General features: G+C 45.7%; 1 pseudogene; it reads right to left on the bottom strand.

Moving 5' to 3' along the window:
* Window positions 1–5,419: 5,419 nt before the first annotated feature.
* Window positions 5,420–11,143, bottom strand: LOC136487996 (uncharacterized; annotated as a pseudogene).

The following is an 11,143-nucleotide window of genomic DNA, read 5'->3' on the forward strand; positions in this document are numbered from 1 at the left end:
CCTTGGTGTCACCTTGTGACATGAAACAATGTGGTATAGTGGATGGGCTTGTAGTAGCATCGCAATCATGGCCCGAGCATGAACCATCATCACCATCAAGTGTGCATGGGGTAGGATCATCATGTACATCACTTGAGGCATCACCATCAATCTTGTCAAGTGATTTTGTGGTAGCATCATCATCATTATCACTTGACCATGAGGTGGAGCAATCTTCCACAATCACCAAATTGTGGTCATGCTCAACACGCTCATGTGCCTCCACCTTGTGATCATCCTCCTTGAATTTGCCATCATCCCACGTGGAGGAATCACCGAAGGTGTGCTTGATTGATTCCCATATCTCACGTGCGATTCTCACATAGTTTATCCTTTTCATTAAATCAAAGCTCAAAGCATCCATTAGATAACAACAAGCATGTGCATCAAGTTCATAGGGAACTCTTTGAGCTTTGGTGAGATTTCTATGGTCCAAGACATGGGTGAGACCACTAGTGACAATCCACCAAAACTTAGGTCCCTTTGCATGAAAATGATCAATCATGTGATTTTTTCAAAGTGCAAAGTTTATGCCATAAAAAATGTGTGTCTCACAAACATCTAGCCCACTAGACGCCATCCTCTTGGGTTGGTGAAGACCACAAATGAGAGACCTAGCTCTGAAACCAATTGAAAGGTCGAGATGGCGGACTAGAGGGGAGTGAATAGTCCTTTCTAAATTTAATCGTGCCGGCTAACCGAAACAAATGCGGAATTAAAACAATCGGTCTAGCCAAGACTACACCCTTGTATAAAAGTTCACAAGCAGCTTATAAAGATCCTAATTAGGCAACAAAGGTGCCGGGCTAGCTAGATCTCACCTATCCAATTCTAGGAGCAAGTTCACACAAACCTATGCCACTAGTATTTTGCACACCGGGGAGCTCCTACACAATTCTAGCAAGCAAAAGCACAAAGCTCCTAAGCTCACTAGCAATGCTCAATAACAAGGCAGCCAATGCCAAATTAGAGAGCGCAAATACTTAGCTACACAAACTAAGCAATGTGTCTAACAATGTTACACAAACAAAATTAGCCAGGCAAGGGAGCTACTTCTATGCTACACAAGCAAGAAGGTAACTAGTGAGCTACACAAGCTAACTAATTACAAGAGCAACTACATAAGCACAATGTATATGAAAGTAATTACAAGCTTGTGTAAGGGGATTGCAAACCAACGGGAAGAACAATGTTGACACAGTGATTTTTCTCCCGAGGTTCACGTGCTTGCCAACACGCTACGTCCCCGTTGTGTCGACCGCTCACTTGGTGGTTCGGCGGCGAATTGAAATCACCCGCCAAGCCCACATGTCGGGCACCACAAGAACCTACCCTGAAAGTGAGGGTAGCTCAACGACACGCTCAACTAGAGTTGCTCTTCGCGGCTCCCGCGGGCGAGCATAATGCCCCTTACAAAGCTCTTCTCCGGAGCACCGCACAAGCTTCTTGTGGGCTTCGACGGAGACCACCACCAAGCCGTCTAGGAGGCGGCAACCTCCAAGAGTAACAAGCACCACCGGCTTGCAACTCGATCACCTAGTGCCACTCGATGCAACCTCACAATGCAATCGCACTAGAATCGCTCTCTCACATAATCGAATGATCAACTACCAAGCATATGTGAGATGGAGGGCTCCCAAGCACTACCATATAAGCCACCAAGGCTCTAGTGTGCACAACTCTACTAAGCTCAAGGCCAAAGGCCGACCAACACTTCTATTTATAGCCCCACGAGCTAAAATAGCTGTTACCCCTTCAAAGGGTGTTTTTCGAGCTGACCGGACACGCCAGTCGGATCGACCGGACGCCCCCGGTCCAGCGTCCGATCAATGGATGCACGCCACGCGTCGCCTCCGTTCAACCTCAGTCGCTTGATTTCAACGGTCGGCTGCCGCGCCAACGGTCACACGACGGCCGGACGTAGCACAACGAGGATGACCGGATGCTGCAACGCCTGAGTCTGGTCATTTCCAGAGAGCTCCCTGAGCTTCTGTTTTACGACCGGACGCATTCGATCTCAGGTGATCGAACGTAGACCAACCAGAGTCCTGTCGCTTCCAGAGAGCTCCTTGAGCCTCTGATTTGCGACCGGACACGTCAGGTTGGTCGCGATCGGACACATCACCTGAGTCCAGTCCTTCACCGCCTCCCATGTGTCAGAGCTGCTCCTCGCGCCACAACATCAGCGTACGTCAGAGATGACCGGATGCGGCCCCGGCACATCAGGTCACTTTCAATGCCAGTGTCTGGTTGAAGACCGGAGCCTACGCCTTCACTGCTTCCACTTGACCGGACGCGCCGGTCCTGCCGAGGCTAGCGTTCGGTCACTCATAGTGACCTGTTTCGCTTCTGTTTCTTCGTCGAGTTGATCCTTTTCAACTCCAACTTCTTCTCTGCAAATATGCCAACACCACCAAGTGTACACCACCATGTGTATGTGTGTTAGCTTTTCACAAACATTTTCCAAAGGATTAGCCACTCAACTTGCCACGCCACTCGATCCTAGTGATGTTGCAAAGTTAGATCACTCGAGTGGAATAGATGACTGATAGGCAAATAAGTTTGCCCCTCTTGATAGTATGACCATCTATCCTAAACCCGGTCATCAACTTCTCTACACACCTATGACCGGTGAAATGAAATGCCCTAGGTTATACCTTTGCCTTGCGCATTCCATTCCATCTCCTCCAATGTCGATGCAACACATGCACCAACACCATCAACAATGATATGATCCACTTCATATCATCATGTGATCATATTGGTTCATCGATCTTGACTTCACTTGCTTTTCACCGTTGCCTTCGTCCATCGGCTCCAAGTCTTGCTCAAGCTTCACCGCCACGCGGTCCATCGCTCCAAAGCCTCCAACTTGACCTTCATGCTTGCAACCAGTCCATCATGCCAAATCACGTCTTGATCTTTTCCTCCTTGATCACATGACTCAATGTCATGTCTCATGTGCAATGAGCTCCTCCATCATCACATGTGTGAGCTTTGCAACATCTCCAAGCACCATTTCCACTCATGGCATATGTTCCTCACACACATGTACCTGTGGACTAATCACATGTGTATCTCACATAAACACAATTAGTCCACCTAGGTTGTCACTCAATTACCAAAACCACACAAGGACCTTTCACATGTTTCTTTTGATATATGGGCGTTTTGAAATTCAGAAAAAGGTCTTTTCAAGTACTCTCCCTTAGTCATAGAATGATGAGGTATTTTGTACATGGAAAAGTCAAACTTTGTTCAATAATTATTCAAATTATATACGAGTTTAGGATATAAAACTTGCATTAGTAGATTTAGATCCAAAGTGCCTCTGAGATCATATTGATCCTTTATCAAATGACAACATGTTGTAAAAGAAATTTAGTCAAAACTAATATTATATATGACTATTCCCTAGTCAAGGTATGTTTATTATTCCAGGACGGAAGGAGTATGCTTTTATCACTAGTTACTCTTACACTATATTATCAATTGTTGCAAAATAAATTCTTATAAAAGATATGTAGAATTATATTAATATGATTTTTCTAAACATTTTTATCTACTATAAGTATAATTTGTCTAGTTAATGGTCAAAATTTGCCAAGTTTGACTTTTCAAATTATCCCAATGCGCCCAATATTTTGGAACAGAAGAAGTATCTATTAAGAATAAATTTCCCTATGAGATACCACATCAACTCTTGCTCTTGCTCAAGTAAATACACTAATTGAAGTGGGTTTCGAGTTCTATTCGATCATGGATCTCCTATCACCAAATTTAGCCAAATTATGTGTTTCATCAAGGGTTTTAGTCTATGACTGATTGTCCTTGGGGATGGAGAATTGAGAATGCAAGGTGGTAGGGGGCTTTATTATCGAGATCTTTTCTTAATTATTATATCCTACATTATTTTAATTTTTTCTCGCCTTCTAGGGTGATGCCTTCTGACTCTCTTCTGTATTAATGAACTGTACATTCTCACGCTGGTTCAATAAAAATGAAATGGGAGCTATGTTTTAATTTTTAAGAGCATCTCCAAGTGACTCTTTATATCTTTCCTAATTTACAGGAATAGAGATTTTGATGAAAAAACATCCTCCAACAGCCTTTTCAATTGGATATCCAAAAATAGATATCCTCTATTCTAGATTTCTCGCTAGCCAAAAATGGAGAGCGCGCATGCATGGCACTCCTGGCTCTCCAGACTGTGCACGAGATATAGAAAAGTTGTTGGGGGTATAAAGATATAGAAAATGATTACTCAAATAACTTTCTAAATGATGATTTAGATAGTAGATTTTACAAAAGCTCTTGGAGATGCTCTAAGGGACAAACTTAAACAACTAACTAGTACAATTAAAAGGACAACTCACACAAGTGATAATTCATAATCTTTTTCCTATAGCCAAACAATGACAAAAATATCTATTGCTTGAAGAACAATAAAAAATCAGGCACCTAAAATATGGAAGTCAAGAAAACAAATGTAGTGATACTACCTTTGTTCCAAATTATAAGGTCACTATAGCTTTGTGCTAATGAAACTTCTCTTTGACCATGTTTTAGAAAAAAAAATAACATCTACAATGCTAAATAAATGCACTATGATGTATGAAGACATATTTTATCGTGGATTCAATGAAACTACTTAATATCGTAGATATGATATTGGTGAATTGTTCAATAGACTTGGTCATAAAGTTAGAAATATGACTTAAGACAAAGGTTGAAAACTAAAAAGGAACAATGATTAACTTGTTTATTAATGATGAAGAGATCACTAAAAGCATGTGTGGCATACAGACAAGAGTTAGCATGTGCGGCATGTACACAAAATAGTGAAATTAGTTATAGACAAGATCTCCCCCCCCCCCCCCCCCCCCTTCCTCACACACACAATTTGTTTTGGTCACCAGCGCCCACCGACCCATTTTCGCCATAGTGGAACATCAGGGTTTGAGTGATGATGGGAATGAAACTTGAGTTGATTTTAAGGACTTGAAAGCTATATAGCAACTATTTAAAAACCAATATTCATGCGAACTTTCGTGGAGACCATATGAATTATATTAAAGAAATAGTATAAGCTAGCCTGTATATATATTTTCTATGTTGTAACTGTTAGAGTGTAAGCCCATGGGCCATATGGGACAATCAATGAGTAGACACGATGGGGAGCCTAGGTCGGTAGGCCCATGGGCGATGGGCTTACACTCTAACAGTACCTCCTAACAAGGAAGCACACTTAACCTCCCAAAAGGAGAGGAGGAAATATTCTGTAATAACAGATTTTAACAAAGAAACTATAGCTCAAACATGAACACACAACGGTAGCGCTTAACACTGGCATATTATTAGCTCCTTGGCAGGACATAAATCAAGGCAACACGGCCGTGTCTTCCTGACGCTGCAAGAACCTCCTCGGAATTTCCCAACCATCCTCTTCCTCCACGCCTTATGCATCCATGGCGTGGCACCGGCTGCTGGGCCCAAGAACCTTGAGCTCGATGCCGATAGGGACCTTGGGCTCGACGTATTTCCTCACACACACAACCGGAATCTGGAAGTTTGCCGTGTGCCCACGGCACACGACGAATCCCAAAAAACACTCGGCAAACGCTTTGCCGAGTGCTAAAACCGACACTCGGCAAAAAAAAAAAGTAACGTGACGGCGAGAAGACGTTTATGACGCGTTTGCCGAGTGTCTAACGGCATGAGCACTCGGCAAATATGTCTTGTTTTTCGAATGTCGACAGAAAAAAACTTGGCAAACAATGCTTTTGCGAAAATAAAAAAAGCCCGCTCGCGCCGTGCCCGTCCCCGACCGGCGTGGTCCGCACCGGTGGCCACTCAGCCTCCAACAAGCGCATGCCAGCGGCCGCGACGACGGCCACGGAACGCATTGGCGCCGCCGTGTCCTAGTGTTCCCGCTGCCACTCCCACCGCTCGGCCGCTCCCCCCGCTCCAGCCGCCCGCCGCCCTGCCCGCGCCGCCACAGCCTTGACCCCTGCCGCCCGCGCCGGCCCGCGCGCCCGGCCGTGGCCGCCTCCTGCCGCCGTGCCGCATTGCCCACCGCCAGTCGGTGGCCCGCCCCGCCTGCCTGCCCCGCGCGCCCGGCCGTGGCCGCCTCCTGCCGCCGTGCCGCGCCGCCCACCGCCGGCTGGTGTCCCGCGCCGCCGCCCTCCTGCCCCTTGCCCCTTAGAAGATGAGGTGAGAGGAATATATAAGGAGAGAGGGAGAGGGAAGGGATAAGAGGGGAGGGATCTAGGGAGAGGAGATTCGGGCCAATGGGAGAGCTCAATTTTGGGGACACGGATCACTAACGTGGCGGAACGTGTTTCTTATAAAGTGTTGAGTTTGCCGAGTGTGGAGCTAGGACACTCGGCAAAGATGGCTTTGCCGAGTGTCATGGTTTAGGGCACTCAACAAATATATTAATTATTTTTTCATTTCCTTGTTTTTCAAAACGTGTTTTTCCTTTTTTCAATGTACTTTGAAAATACCTTGTCAAATTGACTCAACAATATATATATGATTTTTCTACGAATATGATTCCATTATTTTATGCAGTTACCGCTCAAATTTAATTTATATCAATTAAAATTCTATAATTGCACTTAATAAATTAAAATTATCAAACGGATCCAAAAAAATTACTAAAATTTCATATGAAACAATCTACGTTCTCTATTGCCTATACAAAAAGTTTTGAAGCCAAACCCCAATTCGACCGTGACTTTGACTCCAAATCTTACCGATTCTTTCTCAACGCTACAATTTTTCTTCTTAGATGCTTCGGTTTGTAAACATCATACGTGATAAATTGTGCGAAACCTTCTCAATTTTTTACCACAGCCTCCACGTATGATATCATCACATCATGACAAATATCATGATTTTCAGACTTCGTTTGCGTTTTTTAGAATTTAAAAACCATTCGGCCACATGTTCGTGGTCGTGTTTCCTGAACAAGATGTTCGAAATTTCTTTTCATTTCCCGAGTAAGGCATCACATTGGACTCAATAACATGAATATCATTTTCTACTCATTTTATTCTATTATTTGAATCACTTGCAGTTCAAATTTGACTTGACTCAAAAAATTGCTTGAAATGCAATAAATTAATTAAATATAGCAAACAGATACAGAAATATATCAAATTTTAACATGGAGTACCACATGTTCTATGTGGAGTGTAAAAAAAGTTTCAAGGTTATAAGAGGGAAAAAACTTATTTCTTTGTCGAGTGCCAAAACTTACTTCTTTGTCGAGTGCAAAAAAAAAACACTCGGCAAACTTACTTCTTTGCCGAGTGAAAAAAAAAACACTTGGCAAACTTACTTCTTTGCCAAGTGTTTTTTTCAACACTCGGCAAAGAGTATATTTGCCAAGTGCAATTATTTTGCCGAGTGTTTTTTTTTCATAGCACTTGGCAAAGAGTTTGTTTGCCGAGTGCCCGAGGAAATGCACTCGGCAAACGTAAAAACACTCGGGAAAGAGCCGGTTTCCGGTAGTGACACACGAGTATCTTTTCAGCGTCCCTGAGCGCCTGCGCGTACCACCACATCGGCAGACACCTGTCGTCGGAGGAGGAGCGCTTCATGTCATAGCCGGGGGTGACATCGAGGACGAGGCACTGCAGCGACGACGACGCCCTCTCGAGGATGTGCCATATCATCTCTACCAGGCTCCTGGCCGTGCAGAAGCCCGTTATGGTCACCTTCCTCAGGTTTCCAAGGCCGCCATAGCGGATTCCTGGGATCTCCAGCCTGCTGGATTGCGATGGAGTTTTGTTCCCGACAATGGTAATCTTTGTACCATCAGAGACCATCTGCAATCTGCACACATGAATAATGCATGCATTTCTAGGGTTATTAGTGTATATATTACAACTAATATTTACTTAATAGGGGTATATAGCAGTTAAAATACATGAGGTGCATGTCAAATATATCCGAAACAATTCGTTAACTTGTAGAGAAGATGCATGTCTAATATATACGGAGTATATAGCAGTCAAAATACATGAGGTGCGTTCCGTATGGACTATGGAGGAGATGATCAATCAAGCACAACTCACACGTAAGATGAAGGTCTCCAAGGCAACACATGCATCAAGAAAACAAGCCAAAGAAAGGAAGTCATAGCCTTTGCAAAATCCACCATACACGCCAAGGCAGATAACAAGATGCTTGAGGTTCTTGAATCTGTCAGTTATTGCTGGAGCCTTCAACATCTGAAGGAAAAAAAAAACGAACAAACATCCTCAAAACATGTATGCAATGTATAGATATAGTGTATATATACAGGTAGTACTGAAAAGCTGCTAGCCTCAAGTCCGATGAGAAGTTTTTGGTAGCCCTAGTTATCATTCGCTGGAATGTATTTTAGCGCTGGAGTTCAAAACTCCCTGTCTTGCGTTGTTCTGAACCTCTTTATGTTTTCTGTGCTATTCTGAACAATCCTTAAAACTCTGATGTATTTCCATTCTAATGCAATGGAAATGGGGAGATCCCTAATTCGATACTATACCTCATGATCTGTTGATAGCACAAGCCTTTCAAGAATTGGCGCGATGGATGGCAAGTTGCTGCCTGCATACTGGAGTAAGCCTGCATGCCGCTCATGAGCGTGGCGTGCACCTCCAGCTCCTTGGTCTCCAACGAGTCTCCAAGCGTGAACCTCGACAGCGGCAGACCATCACATCTCAAGGTGGAGAGGTTCGCAGCGTCGCTCTCAACCGCCGTCGTCACCCAGAAGTCTCGCACCCACACCACCTTGAGCTTCCGCAGAACATGAGGTATCCTCAGGGAGGCAACCATGTTGCATCTGGAGAGGTCCAGCTGCTCCAGAGAGAAGCAGCTAGAAAGAAATATCCATAGTTCATCGCCGGTAACGCCGACCCTGCTCAACCGCACTCTGGACAACCTCGGAAAGCAGGCAAACGGCCGCCCCTGGAATGTCGTTAGTTGTGGGATGGAAGCCACACGAGGAGAGATGAAGAGACTGAATTGAGGAGCTCGTCGAGCTGCAGCTGCCAGTGTCAGCCACGTCATCATCGGATAACAGGAGCGAGTAGGGGAAGCTGTGTTCAGACGCGTAGCTATTCGGCAGCCGCAGAGCGAAGTCGGCGACCCAGGCTTGACGGCGAAGCAAGCCCGGAGCCAGCCGTCGAGGAGGCCGGCGTCAAGGCTGAGCTTGATCCTCCTCACTCCGGCACCGGAGTGGTTCTCAAGCACCTGCCGTGCTTTGCTGAAAACATACTTGCCCCTGATGTGTTTGTTCTGCAGCAATGGCTGTCTGCTCGCGGCTAGGGTTTTCTGGTTGAACTGCAGGTTTGGGTAGTGCCTCCAGAAGCGTAGGAAGCTCTGGGACACGCAGGCTGCGTGAGCTGCGTCTCGCATTTTCATCAGGGAATGTATGTGCTGGAGGACGTCCTGCGGGCATGCAGATATAACTATATAAGCAGTGCATCTGCCTTTCAACAAAAAAAAAAAACAGTGCATCTGAGGAGAATGTACATTCTTGTTTTAGTTGGACTGAACTTTAGGAGTACATGGAATGTACACAAACAACAACATTACAGGGAATGAAAGGGAACAAAAACTAAGAGCGGCATCGCCGATTAGTGCACAATTAAAAGATTGAATTCAGATCGATTAGCAGAGGGCATTGTGCGTGATCTTTTCTCTGTAGCACTAATCTGTCAAAAACTTGCTAGAACTTGATTTAATCATGTACGGAGGGAAACTAGGCATTATCTTTGTATAATATAGTAGCGCGCGCTAGACTGGTTTGTAATTTATGCTGTCAATATAATCAGACAATTCATATCATGTAGAGATGCAATCATGCAATTTGTGTGTTTTTGGTTTATCTATGTCCACATATGACCTTTCAGCTCAATTTTTTTTTTCGTGAACGTGCACAGCAGCAGGTATTTGATTAAGAGGAAGCAGAGAACATCCAAACAAATAACGCAAGACTCGACAGTAGGTAACCAAAGGTTGCTCAGACGAGCAGCGCAAACGGAAAAAGCAGCGAAAAGGAAACCCCAAAGGAAGCCGGCGACAACCACACGAGAGACTAATTACATGATCGAACTGAGCGACAAGCTAGTAAACCCGGCCCGCAGCCAAACAGCAGCCTCCTGCAAGATCTGCAAGCACAGCTCGCGAGCATTTGTGGCTTTATTAATGTCCGTGCGTTGCGTTCCTTCCAAAGCATCCAGCAGATTAGCATGACGAGTGAGTCAAAGCCCTTCCTGCTGCCACGCGGCACCAAGCACCTAGCCCAGGTCCACCAAAGAAAGAGGTTGACGTCTCCATGAGCGACCACGGTCGTCAGTCCAAGCCTAGACAGGATCAGGTCCCAAACTTGGCGACTGAAGACACATCCGAGCAGGATATGATCCAATGTCTCCGAGGCTTGGAGACACATAATGCAAGTGTCATTGGCCTGCAGCCCATGTCTCATCCGCCATGGTCCAGCAACGACGGCGTAGAGCCAACCAGAAGAAGAACCTGACCTTGGCTGGTGCACGCGTCTCCCAAATCAACTTGGCACCGAATGGCGAGGTCGATCCGATGAACATCGCACCGTAAGCCGACGCCGCGGAGTACTTGTGGTCAGCGGACCATCGCCAGATGACGGAGTCCGGTACCCCCGGCATGAGCTGGACGTCGCGAAGCCGCTCCCAGAGGTCCAAGTACTGTAAGAAGATTGAACCGTTTGTGCGCCAGAGATGTCGGACACCCAGGAGTGATCAGCCAATCCCGACGCCACCGTCCTTGTTCTTGCCATTGCCCGGGGGACTGAAGCGAGCACCGCGGGTGCAATCTGCTCAACACAGCATCCATGAATCCAGGAGTCTTGCCAGAACAACGTTGAGCTTCCATCTCCGACTACCGTCATGGTTGCTGCACGAAAGAGAGCATGCATGGCCTTGTCCGACGACGACGGAAGGTCGATCCAAGTTTTGTTAGGGTCAACCTTCCGTACCCAATCCCAGCATAGTCTGAGGGCCAGATCGAACCTTCGCAAGTCAATGATGCCGAGTCCGTCGAGCTCCTTGGGCCTGCAAACCACCTCCCACGCCAT

Source organism: Miscanthus floridulus, chromosome 10 (assembly GCF_019320115.1).
Source record: "Miscanthus floridulus cultivar M001 chromosome 10, ASM1932011v1, whole genome shotgun sequence".
Lineage (NCBI taxonomy): Eukaryota > Viridiplantae > Streptophyta > Magnoliopsida > Poales > Poaceae > Miscanthus > Miscanthus floridulus.